This window comes from Hordeum vulgare, chromosome 3H, assembly GCF_904849725.1.
Source record: "Hordeum vulgare subsp. vulgare chromosome 3H, MorexV3_pseudomolecules_assembly, whole genome shotgun sequence".
Lineage (NCBI taxonomy): Eukaryota > Viridiplantae > Streptophyta > Magnoliopsida > Poales > Poaceae > Hordeum > Hordeum vulgare.
The window spans coordinates 302,823,366-302,840,254 of record NC_058520.1 but is presented as its reverse complement, the minus strand read 5'-3'; positions in this window follow the sequence as shown (position 1 = coordinate 302,840,254).

The following is a 16,889-nucleotide window of genomic DNA, read 5'->3' as shown; positions in this document are numbered from 1 at the left end:
ACTCTCGATAAGATAATACATATGGTCCCTGAACTTATCTAGGTTAAAACACCGGCTTAAGTCATGAGAGAGCCGGCTTACACAGAGCAACGATAAATCATGGGCTATCACGTCAGCTTCTTTGAAGCAAGCTTGAGCCACGAAAGCCAGGCTCAATACCGAGCCTTAAAAGCCAACTTATAAATTATACAAAAGTATATCTCTGTTTTATATATCCTAATATGCATGTACAAATTCATTGTCATCTTTGTCATATCATTAATAGAAATCTGGGTTATTTCAGAGGATCACACAATGGCCAGTTATTTACTTGGTAAAAATACAAGGGACTTTGTTATATCTAAGCATGATCTTATTTCGGTGACTCATCATACGCACAGAAAGACGGCTTATTAGATATACAGAAGGATTGCTATACAAAGCAAACCCAATGATAAATATTGTCACAAGAAGATGACAGATCACTAGTATTATGTGCACGATGGCACAACAGACGGCTCAAGTTTGTAAGCCCTATTCCAATCTCGTTTTAGAGACACAAAATCATGCAAAGTTTTGACAAAGGACAAGCAGCTACTCCTACACGCCAACTCACAAATCTTTCGGATCGACTTCTCTTTGTTGGAACTCCCGATCATCTTAAGCCAGCTCATCTTGCTCGAGCTTGGGGTCTTTTGGCATCCACTGAATAGTTGATAAACCAGGAAAAATTGACTCACCGCATGTGATAATGGAAGTGTCGACATCAGGAGAAAAATCTTTCTTACGTGAAGGAGGAACAAGCTCAACAGGGTGATACTCCGGCGGGTTGACACGCTTGTTGTCCTTAGTGTAGCTGGGTTGGTACTCTGTCAAGTCGAACTCTTCACTCAGTTGAGTGGTCAACATACACGTCTCCTTCACACATCTGGCAAAGTCTTGGTCTGAGAATTTTGAGTCATCCAGATTGTACTTAGGAAATCCAGCTTCCATTATGGAGAGCTTTAATTCCAGCAGATATGCCTTATCACGTGCAAGAGCAGCACTGGCTCCAGCACGAGCCACTGATTTCTTCAGCTCTTTGATCTCTCGAGGAATAGTTGACAAATCTATGAGCAGGCTTTTGAGTTGGTTGGGCATATTGATATCATTAGTCACATATTTGATAGTATAAACACATCCGATGAACATCTGTTTCAAGTATTTCAGGATAGCTTTCAATTTCATTATTGGCTCCTTCACAAGGTTGCCAGTTTTCCTGCCTACAAAACAAGAAAAGTACATAAAAAAAGAGCCGGCGGATAATGTAGACCCGGAAGATGACCATGATATGATCACTCACCAAAGATGGTCTGAGTCATATTCGTAACGTGATGTTGAAGACTTAGTAATTCTTCCTTCGTCGCGCCAAGTTGTGCCTCAACATGTTGCAATAATACGTTGTTTTGTTCATAAAATTTGGCCTTAGTTTTCTCCAAGTGTTTGTTTGACTGGCTCAAAGAGACTTGAAGACAAGCTGCCGAAAGCTCGGCATCAGTCTTAAGCTTCTTCTCCTGCTTAAGCTTCTTTTGTAAGACGGCCACAACAGACTCACCTCATTCAACAAGACCTAATATATACAAGACATGAGAACAAGTATACAAGCCTCAAGCCGCCACAAGAAGACGACCCAACACTTGGGGGCTACAAAACACAAAAATTTATCGAAGTACCATGTACTTGCATGCACTCTACATGACACTAGGGGGCTAATGCAAGTCGCTTCTTTTCTAAACTATAAGCAAGACCTGACTATCTCCAAGAGATAAGTTGTCCCTTGGTAGCTAGTGATCTTGTTTTGCAGTTTGTAAATGACTAGTGATTTAGTGAAAAAGACCAGGCTATCCCAAAGAGATAAACCAACCCTTGGGGGCTATAAGCGAAACTTTTATCTTACAAAGTTTCAGGCAACTCAAAGCACCGACTCATTATTATCATAAAGAACCGGTCCTTGGGGGCTACTATTGGTTCTCAAAATATAACACAAAGACTCGACTATCTCAAACAGATGAGCCAACCCTTTAAGGGCTTTGGTTGGTCTTCGCAATTATATCAAGACCCAGCTCATTACTTATCACTATGAGCTGACCCTCGGGGGCTACAAGAGTATATATAATGAAGAGGAAAAGGATAAGCCTTTTACCTCATATTTTTGCTTTAGAGTGTTGATTAAACTCATCTCAGTATCCCGACTCTCTGATAGCTGGGTCAGATATTGTTGATGTAGGCTATCAACATCAAGGTTCGCAATATCTCGGAGCTCCAGTTTGGCCTTCCCTTTTTCCAAAGTTCCTGGCTCATCTTTGGTCAGAACCTTGGCCAAAACAGTTGACATTTCGGGAGCCTTGAAACCTTCTCCTACAATGGTTATCTCCGTATATTCCATGGAAGATGATGGGTGGTGCTACCCACCTTGAAGGGAGAACTTAAAGGGCGAGTTGGACTTGGCGGGTCAACATTTGAAACTGGGTTGTTTACCATGGTCTGTTCTTGACATGATGTGTCCATTATAACCGCCTCTTCACCATGAACCATCTCCTCCTCATGAACCGTCTTAGACAGTAGATCCAGACCATGCTGACAAATAGATGCAGCCTAGATCATCGGCTCATTCATTAGCGGATGTTGAACATAGGAATCCTCGGCGGCAGAAGATGGTTCGCCAATCCTTTTCCTTGCAAAAGCCTTGGCTCTATAATCATGGAATCAAATATTGGGTTAAATAAATGACAAGCGATGACAAAATAACTAAAACCAGCTTGAGAAAACACTTACCCACGGTTAATGGTGAAAACAAGAAATTGTGTCACCATTGACTCGCTAGATGTAGCGACCCGACTCAAGACGAGTCAAGCCTCTGTGTTTCTGTGCCATCCCTGGATCAGTATGCTGGCACACACAGTACATCAATGTATATATCAAAATGCAATCACATGTAAAATAGCGTAAAACTGATATATACCTTAATTATCTCAGCGGAAGCGGTCAAGGGAGTGGAGTCCCAATAAACACCAACGGCAAGTTGAGTGTACACCGTAACCCTGGATCATACTCTTACTCATCGAAGAAAAATATCTGCAACATAAGTCGTTGCAGCCGTGTAGGTCAGCATATTGAATATGCCGGCAAGTCACAAGAGAGAGGGGTGAAAAGAAATCATCTATACTATATGCATATATGGCAGGTGGGGCTATAAGTTTTTAGCGAAAAAGCAAGTTTTCTCCTACATCAAGAGAGGGCTAAAAGCAAAATGTTACTACATTGTTGGTTGTTAACGAGATGGTTCCACCAACCAGTTCTCGTACCCGAGTTGTTAATAATTATCCTCATCAAGTATATATATATAATGGTGTTGAGAAATCCAGATAACTTCAGTTCCTTTGGCTCAAGTCGTCCATGACCATGGACACGGCTAATCGATTAGGTTTGAGTACTCTGCAGAGTTTTGCACACGTTCCCCACAAGATTTGATCGCCTCCGTGTATGTCCTCGCACTTCAGGGTGTTTGAAACCGGATGATCAAAACATGGTCTTTCAACGGGTCCCTCTGAATCCCTGTCGGGGCCCATCCATTCCTACAGTTCTTCTACATCTGCTAGCACCGCCTGTCTAGAGTCGCCGCGTTGTCCAACCAAGCCAGAGCCCATAATGACTTGTGGCTGTGCAGGTAAGCCTTGGGTCTTGAATATATCCGTCCATCTTTTTGAGCCTGGGTGAAGCTTTCGGCAGGATGTCATGGCCGTCCCCAGCATCCCGGGCATCCACTAGGTTCTCCAGGGAGCCGATCAACCGTCCTTCACCCAGAGTTGCATTGCGTCCGAGGTCTTGAAAATCTAGTCTTAACCGGTCTTGATTATTTAATCAACCTCGCATCACTCGTGTTATGCACTCAACCGAAATCCCGTCTACTCAAGCATAGCAATATGAAATTTGTCGTCCCGGGCCAAGTATCGGGGTTGTTGTGTGCCTACCACATGATACTACAATCTATACTAAAATTTCCAAGTACCTAAGCAGCATGCAATTTGGGCATATGATGGTAGAACTACGATGCATAAAAACATAGGTGATAGTATGATCAAAGTGACTTGCCTGGTGATGTTGACGAAGAAGAATTTCTCGAGAAAATAACTTGATAGACTACTCGTCACTCTCCGATGAAATCTATATAACAAACATATCATTCACATAAGCACTCATACTAGCAATCATTCTAGCAATCAAAACAAAAGAAGAGAGCGAATAAGAATCCGAAAGAAACTTCAAATAAGACTAGGGAGTCTTCTACTACGTCAAACACTAAATTGTTTTTGTCTAACAGAAAATAATAACAAGGAACTAAGATATAGATCTAACTAAGATAAAATAAATTATTTTTCACAAAACTTTTGAAAGTATTCCCAAACGGGATTTGAAACAGTGCGGAAACCAATTGCAAGTTACTAGGGAACTAGAATTGATTTCATGAAAACAAATAAAAATAAAATAAAAACTCGTTGCAAAACTACTGTTTATCTAACCGAAACAAAACATAATATTTCTGAAATAATAAAGAAAATATTTTAAAAACAGTTCTAGAAAAGAACTTAGCCGCAATCCTAAAAGAGGTGAAACAGAAATTGTTTCACAAGAAACAGTGAGCTAAAATACTCAAACAAATTTGAAATTTTTACCACTGATAAATAAGATCACGAATGATCAGTACCAAAAGGAATCAAATTAAAAGCTATTTTTAAACTCCTGGAATAGGCAAAACAATGTTTAAACTAAATCTGATCTAAATTATATTTGAAAATTCAAACATAGACAAATTATATGTCTTTAAAAACTACAGGGAATTTGTGAGCTACTGGAAAACGAATCACTATCATTGGACTTCGGGATAACAAGTAATGGGCTAAGCAAGATTGAAACTTTCTGTTTTTGAACTAAAACAGAAAAAGGGAAAAAACTGATTTGTGGACGGGGGTCCGCGTGGCATCTCCTAGTTGGCTAAGGGGGTGAGTGCTGCGGGAACAACTAACAAACGGCCGCTATTTAACTAATTCGCTTCGGCTAAACTTAAGTGAAAGAAAAACCGATCGGTTTTATCTAAAAGACCGAAGGGGTAAGTACCTCCTAATCTACACCGTTGGAAATAGATCTAAGGGCTAAAACTAAAAAAAACAAGACAAGTAAAAAAAGAAAGAAGGGAGGAGGGGTTACCTCGGCTGGGAGGCTCCCGTGGCTGGAGTAGCTCACGTGCTGGTGGCCGATGGGGCTGGGTCGCCGGTGGGGAAGGGGGCACTCCGGCGGGGGTGGGGAAGGAGTGGGGCGGCGAGGTAGAGCTGCAGGGGGAGGGAGGCGAGGTGGAGGGGGTCTGCAGGGGGAGGCCGACGTGGGAAAAACTGCTGGTGGTGCTGCTGCTCGCTGGTGGTGGCGATGGGGATGGGGAGGAGCAGCAGGGGGCGGTGGAGGGGGGGCGAGGTGGTGGAGGAGGGGTGCAGGAGGGTGGCCGGCGGGTGGAGGAGGGCTCGGCAGGGACAATGGGAAGATGCAGGGGCGATGGGGTGGTGGCCGACGGGTCTCTGGTGCCGACTCCGGCGAGGTGACGCGCGAGCTAGAGGGGGTTCTCTCGGGAAAAATGGAGAGAGGAGGACGGTGGGAATTTATAGGCGGTCTCGGAAGGCGTCCGGAAGGAAAGAAGAGGGAGATCGGGAAGGAGAGGATCCCTTCCTCCATGGATGGAAGTTCCTGTTGTGACGTGAGGGAGAGAGGAGGAAGAAGATCTTCCTCGGCTAGAATAGGAAAGTGTCTTACTGGGCCAGCAGGTATTTCCTAATAAAGGGATTCCTTTCCTATTTTTAAAACTAGGAAACTAAAACGATAAAAAGGAAATCAAATCAATTCGGAATAAAGAGTTTTTATATACTAAAATTATCAGAAAAATAAAATATAGATGATGGGCATTTTGCCACGGCAAAAATAAAAACTTCAGAAAAAATATTGTCACAAAAATCCCTAAAAGCATTATTTCTTTTTTGCAAATAATTTTCGAATGACCCTCTAAATTTTAGGGTTCAAATAACTTTCAAAATGCCCGTGGGTTCGAGGGTCATGTTCCTCCTCTCTAGAATGTATTTCCCGGCATTTTGTTGCACGAAGAAAACGAATGGAAAGGCAGAAGAATTCAACGCAAATATCTCCGTTCAAATTCTTTATAGTTGAAGAAGTCATGTCATCTTCTCTCTTTGCTTTTAAAAGATCGAATTTGAATTCACCGGAGAAGGGGAAAGTCATTTTATTACCTCTCATTCAAAAGTTTTGAAAAGTTTCAAATTTCACACAAGTTTCAGTCACTCAGCAAACAAACAAACAATCAATCTAATAATTATATTAACATTCCAAAATTTATAATTTTGGGATGTTACAAACTACCACACTTAAAATGAATCTCGTCCTCGAGATTCGAAGAGGCTAGAAAGAAAGGTTAGGGTTTGGGGGTCTTCTAACAAATCCAATCTCCGGCAAGGTGGGATGCTACCACACTTAAAATGAGAGATACTGGTCCCTCAAAATGCTTTAACGATCCTCTGGGGTTTTGGTAACTCACATCGCACAGTCTTCGTATTAAATCCTTTGGTGATGCTCTCCCGTTGATATAAGCTTCTTCCGTCACTGGGTCTTCTTAACTGACAGTCTCGTGGTCAATTCTAAATAACATATCGATGGTTCTCATGGTGGTCTACCATTTGTGGTTATCCTGCAGAGAGAGGGGTCTTGGTTTTCATTCTCACCGTAAAATTTCCTACGCGTGAATACAAGTGCCATGTACATGGGCTTTTCTTATACCACTCTAAGGCTTAAACAAAAGCTTCAAAGAACGTCTTCTCTCACTATATGGGTAAGTCTCTCAAATTTACCATTCCGAATAGCAAGATAAATGATAAGAGTAAGTCGTCATGGTGATCAATCCATTCCGCACCCAAATCATTTCTGTGTATAAGGTTTAGCGAATCTCGCATTCTAACACTTGGGCATCCTCACAAGCGTTGCAGAATTTCTCTTGTCCACGAACGAAGTTCGGATAATCCATTGGTTCTGCAAGCTGAACGAAACATCTATCGTATCTTCACAACTCTCAGGTTTTCGTATGCTCCTAAGAAAACGTTTGCTAATCCATCATAGCTTCTTCCATAAATCATATTCATTTCATAATCGATCCTTTATTACATCCTTAATTTACCCTCAAAAACTCCAAATTCAAAAGTACTCTATTACAAATGCTGCCATCCACATTGTTCGGTATGGTCGAGCATTTCTGCCAACTTTATTCATCTGCCTCTCTTGGAGGTACTTTAGTTCCACTCGAACTTTCCGAGGTGCTCCTTGAAATCATCCATCTTTTGCTTCATCATGGTGGTCATGAGCTTCATCTCCATCATTTCCGCACGTACCTCACTCAGGTATTCCTGGGTATGACGGAGTCTTGCTTCAAGTATTTCTCCGATCTGACGTATGGCTTCCATGGCAACTTCACGAACAGCATCAAAGAAGGTTGCTCGTGGTACACGTGAAATGAAAAAGTATTGCCCCATAGTATTTGGACAAACTCCTTTCACATGGTGGAGGTGTACTTCCACATACCAAAGTTCTACTCCACTTTCCATGAATGGGTAGCCTTTGTAGACTGCATCTCCTTCAAGGTGAATGTGCTTCATCATGTCCTTCGGGATTTTTGGGTAATCATGATCAGTGGTCAGGGTCATGATCGTTTCTGGGCCCTTGAGGAATGACTCGTAGAGAGTTGTCATCTGCAGGTGTCAGTAAATAGGTACTCAGAGGAATGTATATGTCTCCTTGGTAATCATGGTACATTCCTACTCAGTGGATCCTGTGGGGTTTACCGATTACTACCACACTTAAATGAATTATACTCATGCCTGCATAGACCATATTTTCTCATATCCTCATAATGTTCAGAGATGTTTGTTCGAAGAGAAACAACGCATACATTTTCAACATAGGCAATCATGAGACAATAAATTCCATTTATTCATGATGTTATTACAATCTCACGGACTTCTATTACAAAAATTTCACTCCATGATCTTATGAAAAACAAGAGTGCTTCAGATTACACTTATTGCCATGGACATAACTTAACTACTCCATTCTAGCTTTCTTCCTTTGTGGACAATCGCTGCCAAAATGTCCTGCTTCCTTGCAACAAAAACAAATGATTTCTGACAAGTCTCGAGGCTTCTTAGCTTCTGCTTTTGTTCCTTGGATTCCTGGCTTCCTTCCTGAGCACATGTATTTGTGGTGGCCAAATTTCATACACTTGTAACATCTGACATGACTCAGGTCTACATCTGCACATATTTGGTTCTTCCGAGGGTACTTTTTCTTCTTTCCGGACTCCTTTATTTTGGCCAGTTCTTCTATTTCAAGTGGATCAAACTCCACTTCTTCCGTCGGGAAGTTTCCCAGATACTCTTGGCTTCTCTTCGTGCAGTCCTGTGAATAATGTCCTTCTTCTCCACATGAGTAGCATGCATTGGAGAAAAATCTGGTCAGACCTTGTCCCTCAGGGTCTTCAATATTTTCGTTCATCACTGGCTCTTCTAGAATCTTGTTCTTGAGTGTTTCCTTCACTGCATCTTTCTGCTGCTTGACAACCTGTTGCACCTTGGGGTAAATGTGACACTGAGCTGGGTAGTGGGTGGTTCCTTCACACAAGAAACAAGTCACCGGACTACTTGGGCACTCCTCAGCTGGGTGATTTTCTTCACAATGAGTGCATCTATCCGTGTGTTCTTCCTGGGTGTGTCCTATTTCTCCACAGATCTTGCAAGCACAAGTCTTCTCCTTCGGATTGTCATAGCACTTCTGAATAAGTCGGGATCTTAACAAAGTCTTCTTGAATTCTTCCCAACTTTCTGCTCCACTAAATCCTTGTATGGCATGGTGCATTTTCCACCAGATAGCAGCACTTTGGTTAAAGTACTGGAGAGCGTGTTCCACTTCATACTTCCTTGAGATCAAGTTGCTCCCGAAGTGGTTCTATATGTTCTGAATCCATATTTCAGCCTCCAGCTGGGTCATTGGTCCAGAGACTACAAGTCCAGCTTCATACTCCATCTGGTAGGGTTGAGGTTTTGGGGATGAGACGGGTAAGAGAGGGAGGGAGATACAAACAATATTTTTGAGAATAGATTTTCTTTGTGGCCGTCAGAAAACACACACCAAAGACGGTTCACAAATCATCGTATCTAATGTGGGTATATAAAAGGGGTTTGGACTTCTAATGGTCATATAATTATTCGGACACTTCAAGGTCTTTGAGTTCTTCGGGTCTTGAGAGTCTACTGTTGGTGCAGCTTCAATTCTTCAAACGCGTGGTGAAATCCTCTTTACTTTGAAGTAGAACTCCGTAGATTCTTCATGAGGTCGAAGGGGTAAGGGGATTGTATAACTATTTGAGGTGAGAGAGAACATTTGATGAAATCAGAAGAGATGAGAAATGAAGGATGTTTTTGAAAACTCAAAGTTTTGAGAGATCCTTTCCTAATAAATTTTCAGTTTCTAGGGTCACGTCCTACAGTCAAAATTTGCTCTGATACCATTTCTGTAGCGACCCGACTCAAGACGAGTCAAGCCTCTGTGTTTCTGTGCCATCCCTGGATCAGTATGCTGGCACACACAGTACATCAATGTATATATGAAAGTGCAATCACATGTAAAATAGTGTAAAACTGATATATACCTTAATTATCTCAGCGGAAGCGGTCAAGGGAGTGGAGTCCCAATAAACACCAACGGCAAGTTGAGTGTAGACCGTAACCCTGGATCATACTCTTACTCGTCGAAGAAAAATATTTGCAACATAAGACGTTGCAGCCGTGTAGGTCAGCATATTGAATATGCCGGCAACTCACAAGAGAGAGGGGTGAAAAGAAATCATCTATACTATATGCATATACGGCAGGTGGGGCTATAAGTTTTTAGGGAAAAAGCAAGTTTTCTCCTACATCAAGAGAGGGCTAAAAGCAAAATGTTACTACATTGTTGGTTGTTAACGAGATGGTTCCGCCAACCAGTTCTCGTACCCGAGTTGTTAATAATTACCCTCATCAAATATATATATATAATGGTGTTGAGAAATCCAGATAACTTCAGTTCCTTTGGCTCAAGTCGTCCATGACCGTGGACACGGCTAATCGATTAGGTTTGAGTACTCTGTAGAGTTTTGCACACGTTCCCCACAATATTTGATCGCCTCCGTGTATGTCCTCGCACTTCAGGGTGTTTGAAGACCGGATGATCAAAACATGGTCTTTCAACGGGTCCCTCTGAATCCCTGTCGGTGCCCATCCATTCCTACCGTTCTTCTACATCTGCTAGCACCGCCTGTCTAGAGTCGCCGCGTTGTCCAACCAAGCTAGAGCCCATAATGACTTGTGGTTGTGCAGGTAAGCCTTGGGTCTTGAATATATCCGTCCGTCCCCAGCATCCCGGGCATCCACTGGGTTCTCCAGGGAGCCGATCAACCGTCCTTCACCCAGAGTTGCATTGCGTCCGAGGTCTTGAAAATCTTGTCTTAACCGGTCTTGATTATTTAATCAACCTCGCATCACTCGTGTTATCCACTCAACCGAAATCCCGTCTACTGAAGCATAGCAATATGAAATTGGTCATCCCGGGCCAAGTATCGGGGTTGTTGTGTGCCTACCACATGATACTACAATCTATACTAAAATTTCCAAGTACCTAAGCAGCATGCAATTTGGGCATAGGATGGGAGAACTACGATGCATAAAAACATAGGTGATAGTATGATCAAAGTGACTTGCCTGGTGATGTTGACGAAGAAGAATTTCTTGAGAAAATAACTTGATAGACTACTCGTCACTCTCCCGTGAAATCTATATAACAAACATATCATTCACATAAGCACTCATACTAGCAATCATTCTAGCAATCAAAACAAAAGAAGAGAGCGAATAAGAATCCGAAAGAAACTTAAAATAAGACTAGGGAGTCTTCTACTACGTCAAACACTAAATAGTTTTTGTATAACAGAAAATAATAACAAGGAACTAAGATATAGATCTAACTAAGCTAAAATAAAGTATTTTTCACAAAACTTTTGAAAGTATTCCCAAACGGGATTTGAAACAGTGCGGAAACCAATTGCAAGTTACTAAGGAACTAGAATTGATTTCATGAAAACAAATAAAAATAAAATAAAAACTTGTTGCAAAATACTGTTTATCTAACCTAAACAAAACATAATATTTCTGAAATAATAAAGAAAATATTTTAAAAACAATTCTAGAGAAGGACTGAGCCGCAATCCTAAAAGAGGTGAAACAGAAATTGTTTCACAAGAAACAGTGAGCTAAGATACTCAAACAAATCTGCAATTTTTACCACTGATAAATAAGATCACTAGTGATCAGTACCAAAAGGAATCAAATTAAAAGCTATTTTTAAACTCCTGGAATAGGCAAAACAAGGTTTAAACTAAATCTGATCTAACTTATATTTTAAAATTCAAACATAGACAAATTATATGTTTTTAAAAACTACAGGAAATTTTTGAGCTACAGGAAAACGAAACACTATCATTGGATTTCGGGATCAAAAGTTATGGGCTAAACAAGATTGAAACTTTCTGTTTTTGAACTAAAACAGAAAAAGGGAAAAAACTGATTTGTGGACGGGGGTCCGCGTGGCATCTTATAATTGGCTAAGGGGGTGAGTGCTGCGGGGATAACTAACAAACGGCCGCTATTTAACTAATTCGCTTCAGCTATACTTAAGTGAAAGAAAAACTAATCGGTTTTATCTAAAAGACCGAAGGGGTAAGTACCTCTTAATCTACACCGTTGGAAATAGATCTAAGGTCTAAAACTAAAAAAACAAGACAAGTAAAAAAAGAAAGAAGGGAGGAGAGGTTACCTCGGCTGGGAGGCTCCCGTGGCTAGAGTAGCTCCCGTGCTGGTGGCCGATGGGGCTGGGTCGCCGGTGGGGAAGGGGGGCACTCCGGCGGGGGTGGGGAAGGAGTGGGGCGGCGAGGTAGAGCTGCAGGGGGAGGGAGGCGAGGTGGAGGGGGTCTGCAGGGGGAGGCCGACGTGGGAAAAACTGCTGGTGGTGCTGCTGCTCGCTGGTGGTGGCGATGGGGATGGGGAGGAGCAGCAGGGGGCGGTGGAGGGGGGCGAGGTGGTGGAGGAGGGGTGCAGGAGGGTGGCCGGCGGGTGGAGGGGGGCTCGGCAGGGACAATGGGAAGATGCAGGGACGATGGGGTGGTGGCCGACGGGTCTCTGGTGCCGACTCCGGCGAGGTGACGCGCGAGCTAGAGGGGGTTCTCTCGGGAAAAATGGAGAGAGGAGGACGGTGGGAATTTATAGGCGGTCTCGGATGGCGTCCGGAAGGAAAGAAGAGGGAGATCGGGAAGGAGAGGATCCCTTCCTCCATGGATGGAAGTTCCTGTTGTGACGTGAGGGAGAGAGGAGGAAGAAGATCTTCCTCGGCTAGAATAGGAAAGTGTCTTACTGGGCCAGCAGGTATTTCCTAATAAAGGGATTCCTTTCCTATTTTTAAAACTAGGAAACTAAAACGATAAAAAGGAAATCAAATCAATTCGGAATAAAGAGTTTTTATATACTAAAATTATCAGAAAAATAAAATATAGATGATGGGCATTTTGCCACGGCAAAAATAAAAACTTCAGAAAAAATATTGTCACAAAAATCCCTAAAAGCATTATTTCTTTTTTGCAAATAATTTTCGAATGACCCTCTAAATTTTAGGGTTCAAATAACTTTCAAAATGCCCGTGGGTTCGAGGGTCATGTTCCTCCTCTCTAGAATGTATTTCCCGGCATTTTGTTGCACGAAGAAAACGAATGGAAATGCAAAAGAATTCAATGCAAATATCTCCGTTCAAATTCTTTATAGTTGAAGAAGTCATGTCATCTTCTCTCTTTGCTTTTAAAAGATTGAATTTGAATTCACCAGAGAAGGGGAAAGTCATTTTATTCCCTCTCATTCAAAAGTTTTGAAAAGTTTCAAATTTCACACAAGTTTCAGTCACTCAGCAAACAAACAAACAATCAATCTAATAATTATATTAACATTCCAAAATTTATAATTTTGGGATGTTACACTAGAATAGGGAGGTGTTTCCTGATATTTTAAGTTGGTGGGGATGAGTGCTTGCTTACAAAGGCCGGCTTGCAGGTGAGAAAGAGTTGGACTATGAGGCTCCTCGAGTCGCTGCTTGTGGGTGGCCGGCTCAAGAGATAAGCAAACACATAATTCACTAGAGCTGCTCCCGGTCTTGCGTTTCGATTCGCCAACATGTTGGTTTTTCTTCAAAATAAAGTTTGGATCTAAGTAAGCATCTGGGTTAAAAAACTTCACTTTCCTGATGGTTTGTATCGTCCACTTTGGGATATACATTTCTGGTGAGCCGGAATAGATCAAAATTACCTCAACATTGTCAGATTCACTAGCATTAGAGTTACCCTGGGAAGAAGGAGCACCAACAAGCTCAGTAAAAAGGCGGCCAAGCGATTCAGGCTCTACCTCAGATTCTTCTTCCATGGCGGCTCCTTCAGCCGGTTCATCAGCCTGCTCAGATCGAGGGGGAATAGGAGTCTTGGCTCTCTCTTTCCACCAATCAAAATCAGCCTACAAATATCATGAAAGCCGGAAAATTAGCATGATAAACGAGAAGATCATAATAAACAAAACAAAATGAACAAGTTCAAAGATACTTACAAGAGGAACCTGGTTGGTCAAACAAAATGGAGCCAACCTAGTCATGATGCACTTCTCCTTTAAGTCGCCAAAAAACTTCTTGGTGGCTTTATTGATGTCACTTTTAGGTAACTTGTCCTCACTGAAGCATTGAACATCTGTCGGCTCGTTAGTATAATTGACCATCAAACCTACCCTTACACTAAGTGGCTGAATTCTCCAACTTAGCCAGCACTTGATCAAGTTGATTCTGGTGAGGCCGTGAGCAGTCAAGGCATTCAGTCTAAGAAGTACACGTGCTAATTATTTCCTTTCCACATCATCAGGACAACCCATAAATTCATTTGAGGCATCAAGAAGTTCCAATCTATAACATGCCAAAGGATTTTGGTCTTCACGGGCAGTGTTTTTGCAGTAAAACCAAGTCTTATTCCAGCCCTTGGGATGACTCACCAATTTTGGCTCAGGTAAAGGGCTATTTTTCCTTTTCTGGATGGATACTCCACCAAGTTCTACACTTCGACCGTTTTTAATTTTGGTCTGATGGTTTATTTAAAAGAACTCCCTAAAGGGCCACAGTTGGCTCGATTTGAAGATAGACCTCACAGAGAACTTGGAATTGGCATATGTTGGTTATTGAGTTTGGGCCAATATACTGTGGCCTAAGGTTGAAAAATTCAGAAGATCTCTAAAAAACTTTGACTCGGGGGGGGGGGGAGCCTCTAAGTAGGGGGTCTGTGAAAGAAACAACTTCTCCTTGGCCGGGTCAGGGAGAAGACTTTTCCTCACGTGACCACCAACTGTTTTCATCTTGAGTCGGCAAGAAACCTTGAGCAACGTGGTTTTCAAAAGTAAGCACATATTCTTCAGATCTGACCCAACCACAGACTTTATTAGTTTTGGGAGCCATCACAGATCAACTACAAAGGGGAAGGTAAAAAGAATGAGCTGGCATATGGTTGAGCCATGTGCAAGAGTATAACTCGCCAAAATAAATAAATGAAGCAGAACAACATGGAAAGCCGAAAAATAAGCCAAAAACAAATTTAGGTGGATGCTTTTGGTAAAACAAGCGAACATATGTTAGTAAGATGGTTAAATATGGACATAATGTCTAAAAGGACTTAGCGAATTTTCTGATGAGCATCAACTACTTTCTACCGAGACGGAAGAATAAACAGATCTAACAAATGCGGATAAAGAAATATGATATATCCTAAGGGCACTAGATATATAAAAAGCAAGATATTTGCATGATCTCATGGGTAAAGTACTTTGGATCTATTATATCACAAAAATGCGAGGAGGTTATACCAAAAATGCATCTTCTAAAGGGAAGTGAAGTCATTGGATATATGGCTACCATTATCATGAACTAGGAAGAAACTGTGATGAACTACAAAGTATGTTTTTTAAACCCTAATGGAAATAGCGGAACTTACAAGATGAGCAGTGAAGAGTTGGAGGCTCGCGTTTCGAAGGAAGATTGCAGGTCGGGATGAACTTCAGTGACGACGATGCACGGACAAGCTTGCTCACGGATTGGGGACACTAGCGGGCTCAAGGACGATGCTGGAGATGAAAGGAGGAAGACAATGTAAAAATATGAAGGGAAGATTGGATGGAGTATTTATAAGGGGAAACCCCAAAATATCATGGTGAGAAATGGGCTCTTACAACAAATCGTGGGTATGAAGGCGCCTCGATTCCCGTGTCAGGCCGGATTTGACAGTTTGTTTAAAAGATTCACGATCGTGGCATGCCAGCGTCAAGGTACAATGAGGTGATGTCATGAAGGTTCCTATCAGAAAAAGACTAAGTCCCGAAGAAGGAAGAGATGACCCAGCTAGTATTGACTTGGACAAAGGTTCAAGCACATAAATCCTAGCTTAAGGACAAAGCTCAAGTTTTAATTTCACGGTTAAGGTTTTCCTTTCACTATTCAAGATGAAGTTTAATATGGGTAAACCCAAGGTAAACTGGGGCTAATTTTGGGGATAAACCCCACGGGATGACCTGCCAGGAAGACGACCCGACTATCAGAGATGACAACTCAAATGGCATGGTTGCATCCAAGATCTAAGAAGAGCCCAGAATCCGAAGGCCTAGGAGGCGACTCATAAAAGGCCGACTCAAAGGCCAGTATTTGGCAGGACGACTCATGAAGGGGGGCGCAAGGTAGTTTCCATATGAGAGAGACAAGATGACTAGGAGTTAGATTAAGTCACGGGTTGCTATAGGACCCGCACTCTGTTGTAATCTCAGGGCTGCAACCTATATATAAAGGAGAGCCCGTGAGGGAGAGATGACAAGTTAGCTAGAGATTCGGCACCCTTCTAACCGAGACTATCATCAATAACACAAAAAGAAGGACGTGGGCTTTTACCTCCACTGGAGGGGCCGAACCTGGGTAAACCCTTTTCTCTCGTTCCTGATCAACCCCATCGAGGCAACTGCCTAGTTGCGATGGTGATAACCCACTAGTGTAGGGGATCGTTTGTAGCCTTTTTCGATAAGTAAGAGTGTCGAACCCAATTAGGAGATAAAGGTAGAATTAATATACCCTTAAGTTCTATCGACCATGGATACAACTCTACACATGCTAACGCTTACTTTACCTAGAACAACTATGAAACTACTTTGCGGGAATAAAACTAGAAGTACTTAGTATGTGTAATAGATAGTTTTGCAACGTAATAAAGAACACAAAATAAAAGTTAGGCAATGTTCTAATAAATATTAATTTAGTTAGTTTTTTAGTAGAAAGCATTTTGTGTAATTCAAGAGAAAGATTGTCCATAGTCAAATGAATATAACATGATAGATACTTGTCATATGAAAATGAGGGAGAGGTATAAGCTAACACACTTTCCGTACTTGGATCATATGCACTTATGGTTGGACCTCTAGCAAGCATCCACAACTATTATAAATTGTTAAGGTAAACCCAACCATAGCATTAAACACTAAGTCCTCTTTAGTCCCATACGCAAACAACTTCATTACTCATGTGTAAGCTTTTGTCACTCTAGTCACCCAGTATAAGAGAATTATGAACATATTGAAAACCCTCCGGTGGTATTCCCTCACTCGTGTGCCTTGCAGAAGGAACCTTAGGATAGC